The 22,511-nt window shown below is 37.7% G+C and overlaps 1 protein-coding gene across 8 annotated transcripts in view; it reads left to right on the forward strand.

Moving 5' to 3' along the window:
* HDAC9 (histone deacetylase 9) overlaps positions 1 to 22,511 on the forward strand; it is a 458,471-nt gene that overhangs the window by 139,852 nt on the left and 296,108 nt on the right. The gene's annotated exons all lie outside the window — the stretch shown is intronic.

A 22,511-nucleotide genomic window follows, 5' to 3' on the forward strand; every position in this document is an offset into this window, starting at 1 on the left:
ATTCAGAAACTGCACGCTCCTCAGCTATATTTAATACTAGGAAATAGAGTACTACTTTTACATTTATTCCATAGGGCCTAATTCCAGAAAACACTTCCATGAATAGCACTCAGAGGCACTGCTTATATGCATTAAAGGTGCTTACTGGCAGCAGTGTTTCCAAGAGGAATTGTATCTCAGTATTTCAAAAGTTGCAAGAGTTTAATTAAATCAGTTCTAAATTGCTCCTATAAAAGCCATGTAGATGCACCTAAAGACTGACTAGCGTAATGAAATAACTATTGATGCAATTTCATTGTTTTAAATCAGTTTTTACACTAACATTAATATTTATTTATAAGTGAATGTGATATTTGTGTTATTTGTTCAAGTTTCACTAGATTTCATTTAAGACTTCATTTTCTTCTCCTTTAAAACTACTTATTTCTTATAAAACCCAGGATCTACTAAAAGAAATGAGTTCAATGTATGCTCAATTTCATTTAATGTAAGTTGAAACCGTAAGGTCTGCAAAAGAAGTTCTGAGAATTTCAGGTATAACTAGTGTTGAAGTGGAAGTAAAAAATATAAGATCCTTATAAATTCTATTATTTGAGCAGTAAAATTTTCTCCTTGAATGCTGAGTGATTGTGTGAAATACAAAGAGTGAACGAATTCTGATCTCGTTCTTTCATTAACAGCTTTCAGCTTGTTGTCCTTCAGATTCCCTGCAGCAGCAGCATTACAATTTTAATTCTATTTAAAATCAGTCCTTGAAAATGCTCTTAGGCAAGTGTAATGACATCTGCCCATTACTAGCAATGAACAATAAGGAAATCTGTGATGAAGGAGAGCTTGATGTGCTAATGCACATCAATGATCCGAGCTTGTTTCCCTGATTTGTTTTGCCATTTACATTTTCAGCATCACGTTCTTAACACTCCTGTTTCCTCCTACCCATACAGACAAGACTTGTTCTGCTGTTGTTTCGCATCTCAATGCTATGAATTTAGATTAGTTTATTCCATCCTGTTCTCAGTGAACAGTTAAATTTCCAAATAGTGGGCTATAATACTAAGGAACCAGGGGAAAAAAATAATGTCGAACACCAGGGTTTTCTGTCTCCTCTATTCTCTCTTGCAGTGAGTGAGAGTTGTCCATCTAAAAATTGAGCTTTGATTCCGTTATGCTCTATTCACTAGTGAATTGAAACTGGCAGTCAGTGGGTGCCCTCTTTAGCTGCCTTTCTGCAAATTCTGGTGGAGTCATACGTTCAACTTTAAGTTCACCCTTTTAGTACATGATATTTATGTGTAAATCTCGGGTAACATCCCTGTAATTGTTCTGTGCTCTTAAAGCATAGCAGTTGTCCTATGATATGCTTTTATAGCCTTAATTTTTGGACAACAACAATAATAAAAAGTAATAATTTTCTTTGTTACCCGTATAAGAGATCTCTGGATACCAACTCTAGGGATGAGTGTTATAATTTTGCGCATTTCATTAATAAGCATTGGCAATTATTGAACTGTGTGGAGAAAAAAGACACAAATCTCAGTCCTGAATCTTCTGAGTTCAAGACTTTCACAATAAACTCATGTCTGACATTCCTCTTTATACCTTTACAAAACCACTCTTAAAGGACTGCCTGTATTTTTGCACCTCTAGGCAGTTATGTATTATATTAAATGCTAGAACAAATGTTGTATAAAACCATTGACATTCTGACAATCTTGGAAGGGCAGAGTTCTTATGAAATTTAATATCCTCACCCAAGAACAGGATAAATAATCTTACAGGTTTCAGTAGATGGATGGATGTATACACTATTTTATTTTTCTACAACAGTCTTAACTGTCATTAATCATTTCAGAATTGGTGCATTGCTATTTTTAGGAGCACAAAGAATTTCAGTATTATAACATGATCTGTGCTAGACAGAGGTCAAATAAATGGTCTGCAGTGGAGATTTGCTGCTAGAAATACATTGGTATAAACTCCAAAATAACTTTATAGCACAAGACTACTGGGTGGGTGTACTGTAATTTACTAAATTACAACAGATTTAAGCTGTTGGAACATTTTTATTAATGCTTATATTTGTTTTTACAATCCAGTTACCTCAGAACACAGCAGTTTATTCAAAACAGGTATCTTGGATTTCATTTCTAAAAATATTTTGATATTTTTTATGAACATTTAAAACCCAGAGGCTCTGTGTGCTGAAAACAAAACCCAGGCATTTTATGGCTTTCTCACTTTTTGTCACGTATTATAAGACTGCACGTATTGTGCCAGATCACCAAATGCAGGCAGCTCTGATGAGAAGCTCAGGGACCAAGCACTTCTGCATCTGTGGGATCTGGTCTTTGCAGGGCCATGCAAAAGATGTGAGGAGCTCAAGAAATGCTCCTCATTTGCACGCAGATCTGTGTATTTCTGAAGAAATGCATGTCAGCCAGAGATAAATGATGAGCTCTTGCTTTTATGAACTTTATGAAGACTGTCAGGTACATAAAATGCTATCTATAATAAGGTGAAACCAAATGGATTCTAGTTGTGGCTTAAGGACAAGATAAATTTGATGAAAGTGACACTGGAGCTTACAATTGAGGGTAAGCATGTTTTTGCAATGCAGGGGTTCACTGCAGAAAATCTGGTTTAACCCAAAATATTACAAGTTTGATATATTTCCGGGTTCTTTTTGGACAGTTAAATAGTCAGCAAATACAAAAGCATCTAATAAAAATACAAAACATGCAGCCTAAATTTCTGGGTTGCTAACAGATATCATTTGGGAGTTTGGATCAGCCCAGCTGCCTCGCTTTGTCTCTTCTTTTAACCCCTATTTTTTTTTTTTCCCTTTGGTACCAATCCTGCTACTTCAGACACGTTGGCAGAGCAGACACTAGAGTCCCTTAGACTTCAATGGAGCTGGGTTCAGACTTAAGCCCATATAAGTGCAATATACTACAAGTTAAGGAAAAGAAGTTATGCTAATGATTTATGCATATTAAGATTGTTATTATCATTCTCTGTACTGTATGGATGGCAGTTATGCAAGCACATACAGTTGCACCCATCTTTATTAAGTATATCAAAGGCATTTTTTCTTCAAATGCAGTTCTTGGAGAATCGGTGACTTCTGCTTATGCAATGAAAACTAGAACAATACTGTCAAGCTGGCAGATAACCTTACACACGAATACTGGCAGAGCTTTAACATATTTGGCATCCAAAGAATGACTAAATCTTAACTAGTTTCTTAACTAGCTTTTTTTTTCTTTCTTCAGAACTTTGTGAAACATAGGCAAGGGAAAGTAAAATGCTGTTAAAAACAGGTGTATGCAGTTGGGCTGTGATGCTGTTAGATCTCAAGTGGTTTTGGCTTGACATTGTTCACTAGCTCTGGTACTGATTTACAAACTGTTTCTCTCAAAGACAGTATTTTTCTCTTTCAGTCATCACTAAAGTGGTGATGGGTGTTGGACATCTAGTCCAACTCTCCTGCAATGAACAGGGACATCCACAGTTTGATCAGGTTGCTCAGAGCCTGGTCAACCTGACCTTGAAAGTCTCCAGGGATGGAGAAATCTTGACATAAACTCAACTGTAGAACTCTTGTTGACTGTCATGACATTTAATCGTGTTTTTCGAGCCATTAGAGCTACTGAGAAAGAAATTCCTTCTTCTTGTTTGGAGTGCTGTTCAAACACTCATAGCTTGGAAAATCACCTTATATAACTGTTTAATGGATGGTACTGAAGTCTTTGTATGTGTCTACATACTTCAAGATCTTTGGCTAAAAAATACATATCACAAAGGAAGGCAGAAAGATGTCCGTAGTTCTCCACATTATTAGCAACCTTGAAATGCTATATGTGTGCATTAACATATAGAAATAGTATTTATGACTTAGGTGTATTTAAATATATATTTATTTTCCATTGGAATCTTATGCTGCTGTCAAACTCAGATATATTCACTGGAAAAATAAAAGTGCATCACCTAACCTTACAGAAATAGAAAATCATATTGTGCTGGGAGATTTAAGATACTTGGAATTTTAGTTTTAAAAACAATAGCAAAAAGTCTTGCTATTCCCCTTACTTTCTACCCTTACCTTTTTGTCAAGAGTATAGTTTATGAATCTACAAATTATTGCCTTCATTGAAAGTTTGTGTGTTATTCAAGATGACTTGTAAACTTGATTCAATCTTCCCTAGTAAGGGAAGCAGGAAATACCAGAGAACACTAGACTCAGTAAACCTATAAAATTTGAGAATGCAGCCCATTATTTCTAGAGACTTTTCACATAACACTTTGGGAAGCAATGACTAATTAGTTTTTGGCTCTAACAATAACAGTTTGAGGGTGGTTTTTTTTGTTTTGTTTTTATAGCTTTCATATTAGGTAGAGGAGGGAAAGTGACCCTGAATGATGAAATATTGGCAGTGTATACACTTGTTTCTCAGTAGGAGCTCAGCTCTTTGATCCCTAGTACAATTGCATTCATTGCCCAAGTTTTATCGCCATGCCGGAGAGTTAACAAGAGCCACTACACTGACAACAGCATCCTAACAGATTTTTGTTAATAGGTAATTGAATAGTTAAAATTAATGTCTTAGATTCTCTAGATTCTTGGTAATAATTAAATGTTCATAACATTTTTCTTGACTACTTCACACCAGTAAACAGAATATTTACCTTCTTTTAATATATCAAATGTTCAAACCACACTTCCAAGCATTAATTGTTACTAGAGGAACATTTTAGTTATGGTTCTTTTTTCCTGCCTGAATACTTGTAGTGCTCCTTTCTGTATTCATGAAAGGCAAAGCTCAATTGGCAGAAAGCGCCATAGCTTCCTGATGGATCTTTAAATCTGTACTCAGTTTGGGTTCTTAACAGAAGAAGAGACTTCTGATCAAGTACTAATGAAATTTTAAAAAATGTTGCTTATAGTTTTTGTTGTTGTTTGCTGTCTTTATGAGCTCATTTGTTAACGAACCTTCAAGATTATAGCTGCTTTCTCAGCTAATTATGCGTAGGATATATTATGTGGACAACTTTCTGAATGGGAGCTGAGGAAGATCCTATTACCAGTGATTAGAACAGGAGACTGGAAATGTGAATCACTGAATTTCATTTGCATTTCATCCTCTTTGCTAAGTGGCCTTGAAAAAGTGTTTCTACCCTTACATGCTTGAAGTACTGTCAACAGTTTACGGGTGTTCGGCCCGGTTCTGTGACAAATGGGACAGGGGACCCACGGGCCCACGCCCCAGGAAAAGGGAAAAGGGAAAAAGGGTAAGGAGATAGCTGGCCCTGAGAGCAAAGAACAGCGGCAACAATCTGAGGAGAAACAAACTAATTTACTAAATAAGATATCAGAATGCAAAACAACACACTATAATACAATATAATTACAATTTAAGCTGATAAATCCAATACAGAGAGAGAGGATGTCCCAAAGTCAAGGTAGGCCTTGCTCTATTACTGACGATAAGACGGCTGGAGAGCGAGGTGCTGCCAGGACGAGAGACGGGCAGAAAAAGGGACAAGGTCTTGTGATCTGCAAGTTTTTATCTTTTCCCTCTGGCCGGAAATGGTAACAGAGGAGCAAAGTCCCCTGGGAAATGTAGTAGTCCTTCTCTTCTGAGAACCAGGTACATACACTACATGATGTTATGATGTGGAATACCAATAACCGAAAATCACAAAACTATGACAAGTACTTCTCTTACCCTTTATCTGTCTTGTCTTTTTAGATTCAGGCTCTAACCTTTTATTTGCAAAATGTTTATCACTTAGCATAAAAGAATTAGGTTTTCGTGATAGTAGAGACAGTAGCAGCAAGGATACAGTCATTTTTTTTATTCTACTGCACGTTCTGGAATATGCTTTAATGATTTTGATTTCTGTTCGTAGCTTTTAATTGGGCAGTGTATAATATAGTCATGTGCTAAAATAGAAGTAATTACCTATAAACCTAAAGTCTTTCTATCTGCCACATATGTGAGACATCATGTAATATGCAGGAAAAGGTACTAGAATTTGTGCCACAAACTATAACTTCTTTCATAAGTAGAAATGCAAACCAGTATCTTTGTGACACTAGATTTTCATATTATCCTAAACCAACAGCCCTGTCTTGTTTCCAGGATCAGCAGGTCTCACTGGGATAACCTCTGCAGATGGTTTTCATTTTCATAGTTAACTGTCACTCCGAATCATCACAGCATGACTATCATAGCTGTGCAGACATATATATATTTATATATCAATACAATTTATATTAAAAAGCTATCCAAGATACATCAAATCTGAATAGTATTCCACATGTTCTATTTGATCAATAGATCATATTTGGTCAACTGATCATACTTGATCAATTGACAAATTCAAAGCAGGTGTATTAACACAGTAAACTGCTTTTTCCCAGATTAAAAAGAGAGATTTCTTGCTGGCAGGCTTCCATGTGGTTGTTTGTTTATGGCAAAGGAAGTACAAATGTAGATAAGAAAGGCCTCATAGAGGATTTTCTCTGCATGTCCTAGCCATATTGGTCACCTTTATTTTGGTAACTGAGGAGGGTTACTTCATGCTATTGGATGTACCACCGGTCTCAAATGGAACAAGATGTGGCATAAGGAAAGACAGTGATTTACTAGAAGTTTGAACAGTGAAAGAGAGCAGGTACAATGCATTTCCCCCTAGCAATGAGAGAAAGGTGTTAATAAAATCTCAGGGTGTAATTTTCCATCCTCTCCAGAGAAGCGATGGAGTTATGTACAGCATCTAATGCATGGGTGACTCATAAAGTCTCTCAAAATAGTCTTTGTTATGTGTGCTAAAAGATAAAGTACTAGGCACCCGTTTGAAGCACTTAACCAAGTAACCAATTTAGGACTGAAGTAGTGAACTATATGTAGCAGTGTAGGACCCAGCTCAGGATAATTAGCTCAGTGACTAATCTGGATAGGTTAAAAACTGGTTTCCGATCAGAAACCAAGATTAGTGATGTTAGAGCTGTATTATGCAGTGATTACAGCAGATACTACCAAGAAAAGTGATTAAATAGCAATAGTTCTTTAAAGGATTCCTCTATCTTTGTATTTTCCCTTTAGAACTATATTTGAAAAATAAGTATTTTACTGAACTTCTTTGTTTGCAAGAGTGAAATATCTCCAGTCCAGAGAGTAGGTCTGTCCTGTGAATCACAGCCTACGTGGTTGATTGCAGTCAACAGATGCCTACTAAAAGGGTATTCCTGTTTGCTTTATAAACCTGTTGAAATGCAGTATATTGTTATGAAACCTGCCAAGTATCTAGAGCAGTTTATGTAGGAAATAAGCAGGGTTGGTTTGCAGTATTTATTTTTCTGCAAGGCAAGAGGTAGAGCTGATGTGATGGAAATGACTAGCTCTCATCTTGAAACCTTAGAGCAGTTTGTGCTAATTCACTGATGTATGTACTTAAACACATTAATAAGGCTAAAATAGACAGAGGCACCTAATGACGCATGCTGGGCTGGGGATAATGGAACAACAGAGGGGCTTACTGAGGACCTGTTCTACTGGGAGCAGAGCCTTTATGTCCTAATTAAAGCCCTGTAAACCTCCATTTAGTACTGGAAATCCAGTATCAGGTTTACTGAGCTGATTTTAATTAAAGCTGATGCTGGCCCCAACTTTAACATGGATTTCTGACCAAAATAGTCTTTTCTAAATAAAGTGTGTGTGTGTGCATATGTATGTATACATTTATCTCTTGGAGTGTTCTTACACATGTGTTTGTATTCTCTTGTATTTAAATCTTCTGTAATTAAGAACAGATCATCCCTGTGTTTAAACTAGTAATTGTCTGTTGGTGAAGAGAATACTGACAAGTTATTTTTACTTCTACGTTATCACCTGTCACGTTAAATCTAGTACCAGGTGAGGACTCTCTGACCCCTACACTGGGGGAAGTGGGAAGGGAGGTTTGTGCTTTCTTGATCTATAGATAACCACCTCTGTGTAACCGTTTCAGGGCCAGAGGTAATGCTGTAGAAGAATAAAGAACTAGTACTTATTTATAAGACTGTAATATCCCAAGAAAAGAAATAGAGAATTGTTTCAGCTTAATTTTAGAAACCTGTTAAATCAACACAGATTTAAAAATAGAATGCACCGTAAAATTATAAGAAGGACAGCATTCTTGTATTTTCTGGTCAGGTGGAAACAGATATGCTTAATTAGACAAAATATTACATTTTTTTCTGTATTTTTAATGTGTGTGTGTGTGTGTGTGTGTGTGTGTGTGAGATATCCTTGTGAAACTGAGGGGAAAATAAAGTGAGAGAGAAAGAGAAGTAGAACAGTGGAATGCTAAAACAAAAGTGTTAAGCAATGATTTGACAGTCCACATACCCTTCATTTTCCTTCTTTTGTCTTAGGCATAGCTGTTTAACTTTCAGTACTTCTACTTTTACTTTTTTCCTACAGAATCTAGCTTGCTTGGTAATACTTGACAGGTGGTCTAGATGTATAGATTGCTTTGTAAATATATCTTATTCTTTCTTTGTACATTAAAGCTCTAACTTTATTTACCATCTATCTTCCAACCCTGCACTGAATACAGAATTACATGTGACCTGTAGGATTTTTCGATTGCGTGTATCCATTTTATCTAAGTGTTTCACAGTTGAATTTGTTTTCAGAATGTCTTCAAAAAATGAGCTGATGTTGTTTTTACGTTATAGCTAGAAAAATCAATCTCGGGGCCCTGCCATGCTGAGTTATTTCAGCAAGTTCTGGTTGAACTAGGCAGGCTCCCAGAAGCTGTGCAGTAAGATGTTCTGCACCTTGCTTCCCAAATTAGCCTGAGTGAAGCACTGTGGTTGTGCTATATTAAGACAGGGTATCTCTGAATTGCACAGCGTTGTACTGTTTAGACACAGGCTTAGAGGCTAAAACAGCAATATAACTACCCAACTTTAAAACTGATTTTTTTCAGAGCACTTAATAATAGCATAGCTGTCTGTATCAGATAGGATCCATTACACCACACCAGTCCTTCAAGTCGTTCTCTTAGGAAACAGAGAAAACACAAGAGCCACCTAGGATAAATTTGACTTAAAAGCCATATCCCAGAAGGGTCCCATGCAATTGAAGATGGTTACTGCACCAGCTCCGGGCTCCTGCAGCAGGATGCAGGCTACAGGAGCTCGCTTGTCACAGGGAGACACAGGAGTCCCAGAACAGGTTCCCTGCAGAGCAGGAAGCCCTGTGAAGAGCTGCTCCTGGCTTCATGGAGAGAAATCCTGAGGACAGAAGTACATGCAAAGGCCTGTTCCTCTCTGCTGCAAAAACACCTCAGGGATCTGAGAGTCTGCCTGCATCCACTGGGCATTCAGAGTATGAAGGTAGATGCTCAGGCTCTGCTTTGCACAGAACTGACTAGAGGCTGGTGTTCTTTCAAAGCATGGCCACTGGAAAAGAGTGGTGTGCCTTTTGCATCATGGAGTAGCAGCCAGGGAAACACAAGCTCCTTTTCCACAAGCAGTGTGGATAATAAACCAAACAGAAACCAGGACAATTAACAGCTCAAAGGCAGTGCTGCTGCCTGCTCCCTTCTTGCTGTGTGTTAATGACTGTGCAAACAGCTAGCTTAAACCACCTAGCATTTCTTCTAAGAGAGGAGAGGGCAAGCTCCCTCTCTGTGTTGGGATGGAGGATAGATGCTGGTGGTGCCATCCTCTGAGGGGCAGCTAGCAACAGGCAGCAGAGCTGGCCAGCATCAATTGCCTCACTTGTGGCTACTGCATTCTGTGTTAGTGTTTTGTTCCACTTGGTGTCATGGTTTCACACCGGTGGAAAGGGAACTGGCAGCCAATTTGGTTGCCTGTGCCTTCTAGAGGGACCATTCTCCCAGTCCACTGCATTCAGACAACGGCTGCAGTGAAACAGCACACAGGTGGCTCTCCGAGCCTGGGGAACAGCAGGAGCCAAGCATGCAATCTGAATATGCCATTAGGCATTTGCTGGAAGGAAAGGTGTCTCATGTGAAGGCTGAGAGATTTCAGCACATAGATGTCTTCTTCCGGGAGTTTCCAGGAGCGACCGGTCAGTCAGTTGCAAAGGAAAGAGGATCAGTAGCAAAATACTGTGTTTTAAAAGAAAATAAGTTGTGTTTACCTGATTATCTTTCAGTTCCAGTCCAAATCTATTTTGCAGTTACTTTTCACTAAGTGACTGGCCCATGGGCACACAGAAACTGTGTGCCAGTAAAAGGAAACATTGCAGGTCTCAGGGACTACTGTTATCAAGAGGGATACTTTTCTTTACTTGCATTTTTTTTTTCCTTATTCACGCCAAACTTCCCTGTCAAACAAACAAATAAACCTAACAAGGCAGTAGTCCATTTATGTTATGTCCTATTTGGAAATTAACCACGGGATGCAAGCAAGACAGATCTTTTTCAGGAGTTTCATTGTTGTTTGTGACTTTTGAGTGACAGCATTCTTCTACATATCTCGAGTTGTGGCTAAATACCCCTTATGGCTCTACCCTTTACGGCGACACTATCTTCTCATTATTTATTTTAAAATTACTGTTCTCTCATCATCTTTTTCTATCAAGACCTTTCTACATGCCATTCTACAGTATCCTCCAGTCTTTAAGAGCACTTCCTGGATCCTGTTCCACTCACAATCCTCACTCTTACTTAGAATACTCAGGTTTCTAAGTTACAGTATGAGAATTTTCCCATCACTAGATTGGGTTTGGTGTAATCGTGGGTAATTTTTTTTTGGTATATCAGAACTGGTGTATTGGAGTGGTAGAGATATTAATGCTGTAAAAAAATGGTTTGGAAGCCCCATATGGCATAATGTGGTAGGCAGGAGCTAATACCCTGGGAGAAGGTAAGATTTTGCTAATAAAATAATTGATAGTACATTGCCTGTTGGATAAACAGTCTCCAAACTGAGCATGCATAATGTTGAATTTGGAAAAGAAAAATATCATGGCAGAATGTCCTTGCTTTAGACTACCTAGACCTCAACAGGGTCAAACCCCTCAAGGACAGTAATTTACTGGTTCTACCAGTTGAAAGCCAGTAGCCAGCAGACATTCCCATGGTCTGATTCACATTTCTGTAAGAAGTTTCTGGCATTGCCAAATAGTAAGCTCTTTATCAGATGGCTTGCCCTTTTTAAGATCACAGAAACAATGAAAATGAAGGTTGGAAGGGACCTCTAGAGGTCATCTGATCCAATACCCTGCTTAAAGTGGATCTATCTTAGTTATATGATCAAGAAAAAAAATTCTCATTAATCCCCAGAAAGTCTTTTTTCTTGCACAGTATTCAAACACTGCTTTTCAGACATGTAATTCAACAAAATTTTTATTAGGTGGGAACAGTAAAAGACCTCTCTGTGGTTGAGTGATATCTTTTCTGGCAAGCTACAATACCCAAGACTGTGGAAGTATAGATTCTAAGATGCTAGAAGTATTTGTCACAATAATTTTGCACAAACAAAACCATTTTTCCCTCCACCCAGATTTCTACACCAAAATGGCTGCTCATCTGTTTTAGCTGCAACTTTGCTCCCCTACATCTTAAAAATGCAGGAGGCAAACAGCTGTGTAGGGAAATGAGTAAGTTCTTCTACAGCTATTAGAAGACAAATACAGATTAGTGAAGTGATTTGGTAACCTGACCTGCAGCTTCTTTCTGGGCTCTGACCCTGTTCTGAAATGTGGAAAACCATGATTTAATTAGAGATGTTCTCAGGCTCTGTGAAAACCATTGGTAGCTGAATGGGCTGAAGCTCCTCTTTGTTGATAATTTCTGAAATGTCTTAGAAAAAAAATCTGGCACTCTGTTTCTCAAAAAAGACCAAGAGCAGCAGGGAGGTTCTCTGCTGTGTCAGGGATGGTGTAGCCCCAGCTCTGAGCCAAGAATTGCCTTCCCGCAGCTCTGCTTCCTCAGTGTAGCTTTGCTCTGGGAGGTGTGGTGTGCTGAAGTTGAAGAGGTCAAGTGGCCTATGCAGAAGTTTTGTCCATTTTTTGCCTTTCTTAGTGCTGCCAATGACAATTCAGAAGTGAGTCTGGCTGGGCACCAAGAATGACACCTTGGCACATTCAGTAAAGGAGAGGTTTGTTTTGATTTAGCACAATCTGCATTATGCTTGTAAAAATGATTCTGAAATTTACGGCTCAGAATGCATTTTCCACATTACACCAGTGCATACAGACTCTTTTACAAGAGTCTGCAGAACATATGGGTAATATGCAGCTCATACTCTGAAACTTATTTTTGACACTTGTTTTAAAAACACAGAAGAAAATGCAACAGTCTGCACTCAATTACAAATGGATACATCTCAGGTAACTTTATGAACTATAGCAGAGTAACTGGCTGTATATCATGAGAGAAACTAGAGTTTGGACCAATAGCTTTTTCTTTATATTTTTTTGAAAAGCCTGGAGCAATATTATTTATTTTATTTGGGATGCTCACCTGACTGCTGTTTCCAGGATCAGAGCTTGCTTACTTTTTTGTAGGAATATTCTTGATAATCAGATTATTCATGCAGTTTATATTAAAACATAATGTTTTCCTTCTGGCAGATTTTATATGCTGTAGTAGGTTATGCCACAGCTTATATAGCAGGGCTCCAGCAGATGGCAGAGGAGATAGGCTTTGAAGAGGTCAAGTTTTCAGGTAATCAGTTAAATTAGTGTAAGAAAATAAGTTCTATTTGAACTTCAGAAAACCTGCCAGTTTCACTTCACTTGTTTTCACTGAAGTGAAACCAGTGTGTATAGTTTATGAGGGCTCACATGCCTGTCATGGTTCTTGGACCTTGATTTGTAAAAATAAAGCATGCTCTAATAGAAGCTGCCCATTTGGGATCTGAAAAGATTGCAAAGGTCTTTTTTTTTTTTTTCCCCTTGTAAATTTAGTCATTGATTTTAGCATTAGTGCCTGAGGGGAAAGCAACCTATAGGGACAGTCCTGCTCTGTAACTCTGAAATACATCATAAAATAGGCATAAACATCAAGGGTTCTGATGTTTGTAGGTAGGAGCCAAGGCCAGTTTCTGTTACCATTTACATCACTGTAAACTCAAAATAATAAAACTGACATAGTCCATATACATTATCAAGAGACTCAGTTTGGATAGAAATCACCTGTGTAATCCACTCTATAAAGCAGCTATAGAAATCTCTAGATAAATAAGAAAATGGTACATAAAATAGTAAGCCATATGCAGCCCTAGGTAAATATAGAGAAGAATGCTGAAACAGCTGGATTTTTCCTCTTCCAAAGAGGTTTTGCAATATACTACATGCTCACCTGAATGAGAACTACAGCTCTCTCAGCTGTGTAAAGAACAGCAGAGGTGTAGGTGTGAACACACGGCTTGTGAACTAGGGGCTAAATTCACTGAAGCTTAGTCTGAAGAGGCTTGAAAGAGGGGAATGCACAGAAGGAAAAGCCCCGTAATATTGCAACGATTACTTTCATTATATTTTCTAGAAGGGATGAGAACACTTGTTGCAGATGGGGGGGAATTTACAGCCTCTGCATATCTTCCAAAGTACCTCCCCTTTTTTGTTGGGCTTTCTCCCTTCTAAATGTAAATAGTTCTGGATCTCCTGTGATCCACAATGCAACAGCAGTATTTCACTGGTGAAGATTTTTTTATGCCTTAACTTCACAGCGAAGTTGGTATGTTTATCCCTGAGAAAGTCTGTAAGATGAGACATCAGAGCAACTCCACCCTTCTAATTCTGTTGGGGACCACAAAAAGCTGTAGTGAAATAGGAGGCTCCACTAAAGAGAATGGAATAACACCCACTTTGGGAAGGAAGTGAATTTAATACATCATTATTTCCTAAGTTCTTTTTTTGCTCCCGAATTCCACACAGAATCATTTGAGTTTCGCAGGTTATAGGAGAGTTTAGTAACATATGAATGATGGAATGCTTACTGTGTTGCTGAACAAATTTGTTCAAGAGAAATGTGTACCTGCAGCAAAGTTAATAAGGCATTTTTTTCTGAAGACAATAATCATGTCAGAACCAGCAGACAACATACTTAATACTAATCAGCTTTCATTGATCACAGAAGGTAAAATTAGTTATTAGTGTTGAGTCACAACTTCCTTTAAGTAGCAGTCTAAATTGAATTACTGTAAGTTGCTTTACTATCCACTTAATACTTCATTCTTATCCACACAGATTTTGGTCAGTCAGAGGCTACTTATAATTGGGTTTTTGATGTGTTATTTTTTTCTTAGTTCACTTATTTGTATGATTGATGTGATTAGCTACCATTTCAGATGCTGATTTTGCTGCTGAAAAGTTCATGACTCTCATTAGAAAGTGAAGTGTGGTATCTTGATTAATCATGTGATATATTTTGAAGCTAGTTTCCACTTTGTGTAAACTGACATGACACCACGACCTTCCAAATCAGTAATACTCATATCCTCATTTGTAGAAGAAGAGATCAAAGAGAAAAGGGAGGAAAAATAATTTATTCTTAAATGTAGATTTTATTAAAATATTAAGTAATTTTAGTTTACATACATCGTTTTTTTTTAAAAAAAAATAGTCAAGGTGCCACAGCATAAGTATACGTAGGTTTCTACCTGGTTTCTGTTGTTATAAGTAATATTTATGCAGGTAGCATTGTGGCAGTAAAATCTCTAAAAGAGTAAAACTGAAATTGGTGGGGACAAAATAAGACCAATGCTGAATGTTTCCAAAATTTTTGTTCTAAAAATACACATGCTGTCTTATGAGTTGTTTCATGTGGTGAGGTCATGTGCTGGAACTTGAACTCATCAACTGACGTCTTTCACACTTTAATTGAGAGCACATGAAGCTCTAGAAAGCAGCTTGCTGATGGGGCTGCAGATCTCTACCTCTCAAACTACCTGCAGGACAGGCCGCTCACTCTGGCCCCAGCATGAGGCCCACCAAGGAGCAGGAAAGGCTTGGGCTTAGGCTGTGGGATGTGCTCTCTCTGCCAGCCTCTGGCAGTCTGCTGCAGTGATGAAGACAGCTTTGCTATCTTTGGTGCTGCAGCATGTGCATTGGCTTCCAAGTGGAATCCAAAGACTGTAACCCCAACAAACGGAATCTCAATAGATGCGTCCGCTGCCAGGTCTAAGTTGGGGCTGGAGAGCAGCCCCAGGTCCCTCAGCTGTGGTGTTTCTGGAGCCAAGTCAAGATACCTGATGCGTAACAGTGCCAGGAATTTGCATAGCTCACTGATGCAGTGACAGTGACCAATTCCAACACTGGAAGTGGGAGGACAAGGGGCATGACCACAGTAGTGATGTTTTCAGTCTAATCCCAGCTTTTGCCCTGTCCATCTCCCTTTAACCAATTTGCATGGGTCCATAGTCCTGGCAGCAAGAGTATAATTTATCCCTCAGTGATGTTATGCTGTAAAGTAAGTAAGTCAAAGTAATTTTCAGGCTTTTATAAATATTTGCCAAATAAAATTTAGAAAGAAATGGTGTTTTTTTTTTAATAACCAGTTTTTCTTGCCCTAAGATGGAAATTTGTATAGAAGATCCAAAGCAAGTCTAAAAAAATTCCCAAATATTTAATTGATATTTTTTCCCCCAAATAGCAAGTTCCACTCCACACTTGCAAACTATTGGTGCTAACTCTTTTATACGTGTTTGTGTTGCATGGCAGCTGTGAAAGCAGGTACTGAGCATCAGTTCAGAAAAAACATCAAACTTCTGTTTTCTCTATTTTTTATGCAGTTATGCAGTTATGCAATGGAGAAATAAGATAGGAAGCTCATATTATTGTAAATCATAACAGGGTTGACCCATGGAGGATTCCACTCAGATCAAAGAAAAATAATTATCCATGTACAATTTTTTTCATTAAATCATTTTTTAAGTCAGTAAAGACTGTACTTAAACTAAGTCTGAATTTAAGCCTTAGAGACAGTGTTTTAAATTGAGATTGTTTTGGTTTCACTGATGGCTTCTTTTTTTCTCTACCGGCATTGGTGCTTCTTGGAGGCCTTATTGTCCTTGCCAGAAGCTGGTTGTTTTCCATCTAGGGCTTATTAGTTCCAAAACTTTGCCAGAATAAGGACTTGTGCAACTTCTCCACTGGAGACAAAATCATCTGACACATCCTGATGGGTCATCTGACTGGTATTTTCTTTCAGTGAAAAAAAAATAGGAAATCTAAAATATCTTCTGGCAGAGTTTTGCAGGCAGGGGACTCCAGCTGCTGGATTGCAGTGGGAGCAATGGTGTATTGAAACAGCAGGGCTAGATCTGGAGCAGGCAGTCCATTCGTGGCATGAGTTTATTACCTATGTGCTTAAATTAAGCAAAATAGGCTGCTTTAAAAATGAAGTAAACTTGTCTGTGCTTGGCCCACCATCATAAATTACTTATAATATCAGTTAACGAAATAAAAACTCCATGAACTGGTAAGTGCAGATCTGAGGCCTGCACTGAGAAGTATTCCGGTGGCCAGCTCACACGTGTGATGCACCACAGAAGATGGTAGATCTCTGTGAGTGCTGAACACATATGATGTGTTGCTGATCTTGGTCTCTTTAAGTTCTGATTTCTCAAAGAAGCTTTATTTTCTTTCTGTTTTTGTAAAAATCACAGATTCACAAAACCTTGAGGCAGGGAGACACCTCTAGGATTCTAGTCCAACCCGAATGTTCAAAGCCAGGTCAGCTACAGCAGGCTTTGAATATCTCCATGGAAATTGACTGTAATAAACTGTAAATACGAGCATCACCGTTAAATTATCTTGAGATGATTTGACTGAATTTTCTTTTCAGTGCAGCAAAGTATTATATTAAAAGTAAAGCCATTCATGAATTTTCATCTATGATATGTGGAAGACTTTAATGTTCCTGAATGTATTTAACAGCTGCAAATTAAGGAAGAAACTCAGTGTAAATATGTGTATGTACATAGGTATGAGATGCATTCATACATGCAGATATATCTATACAGATGGTCCCTGGATAAAGAAGCCTGAGATGGGGAACTTTTTATTTGGTGTGTCCAGTGAACCTAGGTAGTGCTCTGTACCAGATGGACCCATGACAAGCAAATTTATAAGCAGCACAAATCTTTTCATGAGCAAATGTAGTTAGGTGGACGGCAATGTGTAATGTGTGCTTCTCCTCTGCTGAGCCAGCATGTGCCTGAACTCTACTGGCAGATAGCAGGCGGTCCTTTTTAATCAGCTGCAAGGTCATTAAGCAGGTGAATGTTGTTGGACCTACATTCTGCTTTGAGGACAAGAGCTTGGAATTTCAAAGTAGGCTTTTTTTTTTTTTTTTTTGTCAAAACAGTCTGCATTCTCTGATGAGCAGAAAAAAAGAGTCTCTGTGCTATTTGTCTTGTTGCTTTAAAAAGAAAAGAAAAAAAAAAGCTTGTTATTTCATTTAGCATTACCTGGTGGTGAAAGCGCTACGCAGCAGGAAATCGTGCCTGTTTTGCCAGCCATCATGCTTCATTCCTGGAAAACTATGAGAGTATCTTACATTGCTCAGCTCTGACTTCATGGTCCAGTTAAGGAAATGCATGAGGGACAGCATGGCTATACTGCCAACCCAGAAGAAAAGTCGTGAGTCAGTCCTCAAAACTCAGTAAGCTCATAAGCTAGTAGCTGAAGAATTATGTATTAAGTACCTTTAGAAGAGTCCTATGTTTATTTATTTGTTTATTTATTTATTTTGTGTGTGTGTGTGTGTGTGTATTAGCTTTTTTAGACAATGCCTGTCATGTCTGTGTCAATGTTTTGTCAATCTTTCATTTGAACCTTATGGGATAAAATTACGTTACTTATATATATTTAAAACACACACACGTATATATAAAGCATAAGTTTTATAAGCATTTCATTTTCCATTTTTTTTGTATTTATTTATACACATATATGTGTATGTGAAAAGTTAAATTCTTAACTAAAGTTCTTACTGCTGAAATCATATATATACAGAAAAACAGTGGTAACATCTGTGATAAGCTTGTATGAGAAGTTGCGTACCGCATGATGGATAAAATTCCATATCCCTAGGCCAAAAGACAATAGACAGATGAAGTTATTTTGCTTGGGGTTTATTTGTGATGGAACTTCCTGTGGAAATCACCTTTGTCTCCACTATGGATTTAGTAATGCAGTGCAATTTTGTGGATATCAGTAATACAGAGGAGTTTTGTTTACTTATATATTTCTTATATTTGATTACTTAGAGATGCATATGTGGCATAGTTCATCTTTAAAGACTCACTAATACAACTACAAGCAGAATGAAAAGGAATGGTTTATCTGCTATCATCTGCCTTCATATTTCCTCAGAATATTATAAAGCGTGCTATAACTTTACTACAAAAAAAATCAGTAATTCTGTACTACTGTCCTATAGCACTCCAACAAATTACTTCCTTGTATTACAGGAATATGAAGTTTTTGGTTTTCTCTAGTCATTAATGTTTTCCCTGCAATTATTTTGCAGCAGGTATGAGTATTTGTGCAACTAGGCAACTATTTTCGTGGCTAAAATGTAAATACAGGATTCATTGTCCCTGTTGAGCCCTAAGCATAAGACTTTAATAGCATCACAGCTAATTATTAGTATATTGTTGTGGGGACATATTTCTTTTTAACTGTCTGGAGATGCTACTGAATGGACAGGAATGGCTTGCTTAGCAAAACTTATGTGTTAACGGTTAGCTTACTGTGTCTTACGGCGCAGCTTGTCTGAAAGATGACGTTGCAGGCATTTGATTCAAATTGCATTGCATTTATTATATTTGCGAGGTTTTTAATCTTGCAGATTTACAAATATTTACAAGTAGGTTGAACAATAAATATTAATAAATTGAAATAAAAATATTTGAATTTCAGATAAAGTATATATTTTTTTCTTCAGTATAGAATATACGAGGTCATTTTTACTATGATAAAACTGAAACCTCTATTTGCTTGTAGCTGTCCATGAACATTTGTACAGTGCCTCTTCCCAAGAAATTTGCAATTTTTTTTCCCCATTCTATGCTGATTTATTCCATGCTCTTTCATACAGAAGTGGTACACATATTCTGTTTTAGCAGTCTGAATGCCTTTTTGCAGCAGAGGGAGACTCATCTTTCCATCCGTCTGGACTGAGAGTGTTTGCATGACTGCGCTCTGTGCATTAGGCTGGCACTTCCATGATGTTCTGGATTCTGCAGTCATCAATTTCAGATTTTATGCTCATGTGCTATAGGGTTTCCTTGGCTCTACCAGCTTTTGTATGGAGACCTGTTTAGAATCCAATACCTGGGAACAGTGAGGAAATATGTCAAGTGGGAGTGGAGAGTTTCTGATAATTCATCTATTTTTTGTGAAGTGCTGCAAAAAGTCTCTGGGAAGGATGGAGGCTGAGAATATTTGCCTTAGATTATGATGTGTCTGAGTCTTTGCTTTCAGTGGTCATTTTCAGATACTGAAGTAGATGCACAAAAATAGGGTTTATGAGGAAGATAAGAATTCTGCTTATTTTTTTATTAAATACAAGAACAATAAACTCCATCTCTTTTTCCAACAAGGTTCTTTTAACAGACATAACATGGCTTTGGCTGAAGGCCTTTGAATATATAACTCATTTATCTGAGTGATAGCACACTCATCTGAAACGTAATGCCATTCTGATGAGTATGCGCTTGAAAATGGTGTTGGAAAGTGTCCTGCCACGATGTTGCAGAGAAGTTCCTTACTATGCTATTGTGATACACACTATGGAAAACTGTGTCCTGTCTCCAGGACTAGCTGTGAACAGATGTCTGGGATGAGCATGTATTTCTCTTCAGTAATCTCACAACATCCAGCTGTTGGGAAATTATTTTGGCATCCATAACATTCTTTTTCAAGGAGTTCCATAGGTCTGATATCTAGTGTGGGGAAAATGGCATCATTTTATTTAATTTCAAGCAATTTTCTGTGTGTTTCTTTTGAAGATATCTAGCTCATTTACTTAAATACAGACGGTGAACGATTAGTTCCTGTATACTGTCTCTATGCTACTCTGGTCTGCAGAACTTCATCATATCCATCTTAAATCACCTTTTTTTACCCAACCTGAGGAGTTCTCACTTAGTAGTTCTTCATTCAGATGTCATTTCTCATCCTTGTTGCCCTTCTCTGAAAATTGTTCGTATTTCTCCTATATCCTTTCCAAAATGAGGGGACCCAACATGTACAAGGTGTCAGGGTATGCTGTAGATTTATTTGGTGCAGTGATATTGTCAGTTTTGTTCCCCGTTCTTTTCCTAGTATCTTTTTAGTTACTTGATATTATTTTTTTGACTTCTCCTGAGCACTCAGCAGAAGTTATCTGGTAGAACTATTTGCAAATCTAAGATTTCATTCCTGAGTGGTTGCGGTTTTAAAATGTGATTTTCTATGTGGAGCTAGATTTGCTTTTCTTTGTGCACATCACTGTCCCTTTGCCTGCCTTGAGTTCATTTGCCATTTTATTGCCCTTTCAATTTCTTTTGCAATTCTGCATACTTAGCTCTTGTTTTAACTACCCTTAATTACTTGCTTGCATCAGCAGGCTTTACCATTTCACCACTTACCACTCTTTGTAAATGAGCCCATGTTCACTGAGCTTGAAAATATTTCATTGCACTTTGCTGCTATGGCCTTATCTTCTCTGTGTGTTTGGAGTTATTATTACTGGTCATTTTGCTAGCTGTTGTTTATATTTTTCAGGGTGGGATTAGGATTTATTGCGTTTCTATATTTAACGGGCTATAACTTCCAATCCTGTAAGTAATTTTGTTTTGAGCTCAACTTGAGCATTTTGAAGGATGCCATCTTCTTCTCAAGCTTTCCTAACTAGGTGAGATTCATTAGTACTGTGTTTTCAGTCTGGTGTTTTCCACATGAACTCTATGCAGCCTCCAAAGAAGTACTGCTATTTAATTCTCATCCCTTTACTTAAATACAAACTTGAAAATAAGAGAAAAAACAGAAATCTGTCTTGCTGCTTTTTGCAGTAGTGTCGCTGCATCGGGTCAGGACTTGACAGTTGAGGTCAGGCAATTACTGTTTGCAGTTACATCTTCTTTTGTGGGGTTCTGGTGTATCGGAACTTATGCTTCTGCATTTGCAAAAGCCACAACTTTTTATATTTACGAGTTCATAATATCCTTGTATGGTATTCATCAACAAGGGATTTCCCTGCAGTGAAGCAGCTGATATGTGTAAGCTCCAGTGGGATGCTTTTATGGGAGGTAAAAGATTAACCCAAAGAAAGATGGCTTTTTTGCATCAGCAGATAAAACAGTGGAATGCCAGCTCCTAGCTGACATGTCGCTATTCTGCTTGCCTCACAAGACTGAGAAAATAAACAATACTTACAAGAAATGCCAGAAATAGAATATTTGATTCACAGTATTGCTAGGAATAGAGGAAAGCATGAAATTCAACAGTTTACAACTAGTAAAGCATTGATTTAATTTAATTCACCAAACAAACAAATTGCTTATTTCTGTAAAAGGTAAAAACAGAAACTAACCAGAACAAAATACAAAGATATATTTATTGACTCTGTCCATTATAAACATGCCATAGACAGGAAAATGGATGTGCCAAATGGAAATCAGTCCAAGAATCCACTGCTTCATTTTAGGGGCTCTTGTGTGTGGTTGGGGAATAGTAAGTCTTTTGTGGAATTAGGGACTACATTGTAACACCATGAGAAAAGTTCAGTTCTGCATTCTGACACTCTTCAGATCTCTGCCTCTTTCTCATCTTCAGGGATCCAACTGATGCTGAACACTTGATCCAGAGAAGGTTATTGGCTATGGGCAACTTCTTGTCTTCTACCTCACATTGCTTATGCACCTACAGTTCTAACTATCCAACATGTGGCCAGCCTTTAATTGAAGGATGCAGGGCTTTCACCTGAGTAGGTATCACAGTTCCCAGTAGGATGAGACTACTTGCAGTTATTTTGGCCCCTCAGTAATTGAGTGCCAGACTGGCCTTTGTAAGGAGCCTGGCACTCATTGCTGGTAATGCTGTTACACAGGCAAAGGAACCACTGAACCACAAGTGTTTATGGGACATGACACCTTCATATGTTTTCTCCATTAAAGGAAAATCAGACTCTTACTGCACTGTTATTAGAGCTAAGAAAATACAAAATGAAGTGGTTTAATGCTTGTAAACCAATATGGTTTCAATTACAAAACCAGTGTAGAGGCATTTTATACCAAATTAAAAAAAAAAAAAGGAAATAAAGATCTGTTAAGTCAGAAGACTAAAAGACACCCATTAGGTTAATTTTAGATTGCATAAATAACTGATTACATCAGGGATTTAAAGATTGAAATCATTAGCTCAGTACTAATTCCACGCCTAATAATAATAAAAAGTTTTCCAAGACACTCATGTAAATGTTGATGTTTCTCTATGGCTTCAGGCAATACTGCAGTAAATTATGAATATCTTTTTAAGAAAATAATGGATATT

Source organism: Numida meleagris, chromosome 2, assembly GCF_002078875.1.
Source record: "Numida meleagris isolate 19003 breed g44 Domestic line chromosome 2, NumMel1.0, whole genome shotgun sequence".
Lineage (NCBI taxonomy): Eukaryota > Metazoa > Chordata > Aves > Galliformes > Numididae > Numida > Numida meleagris.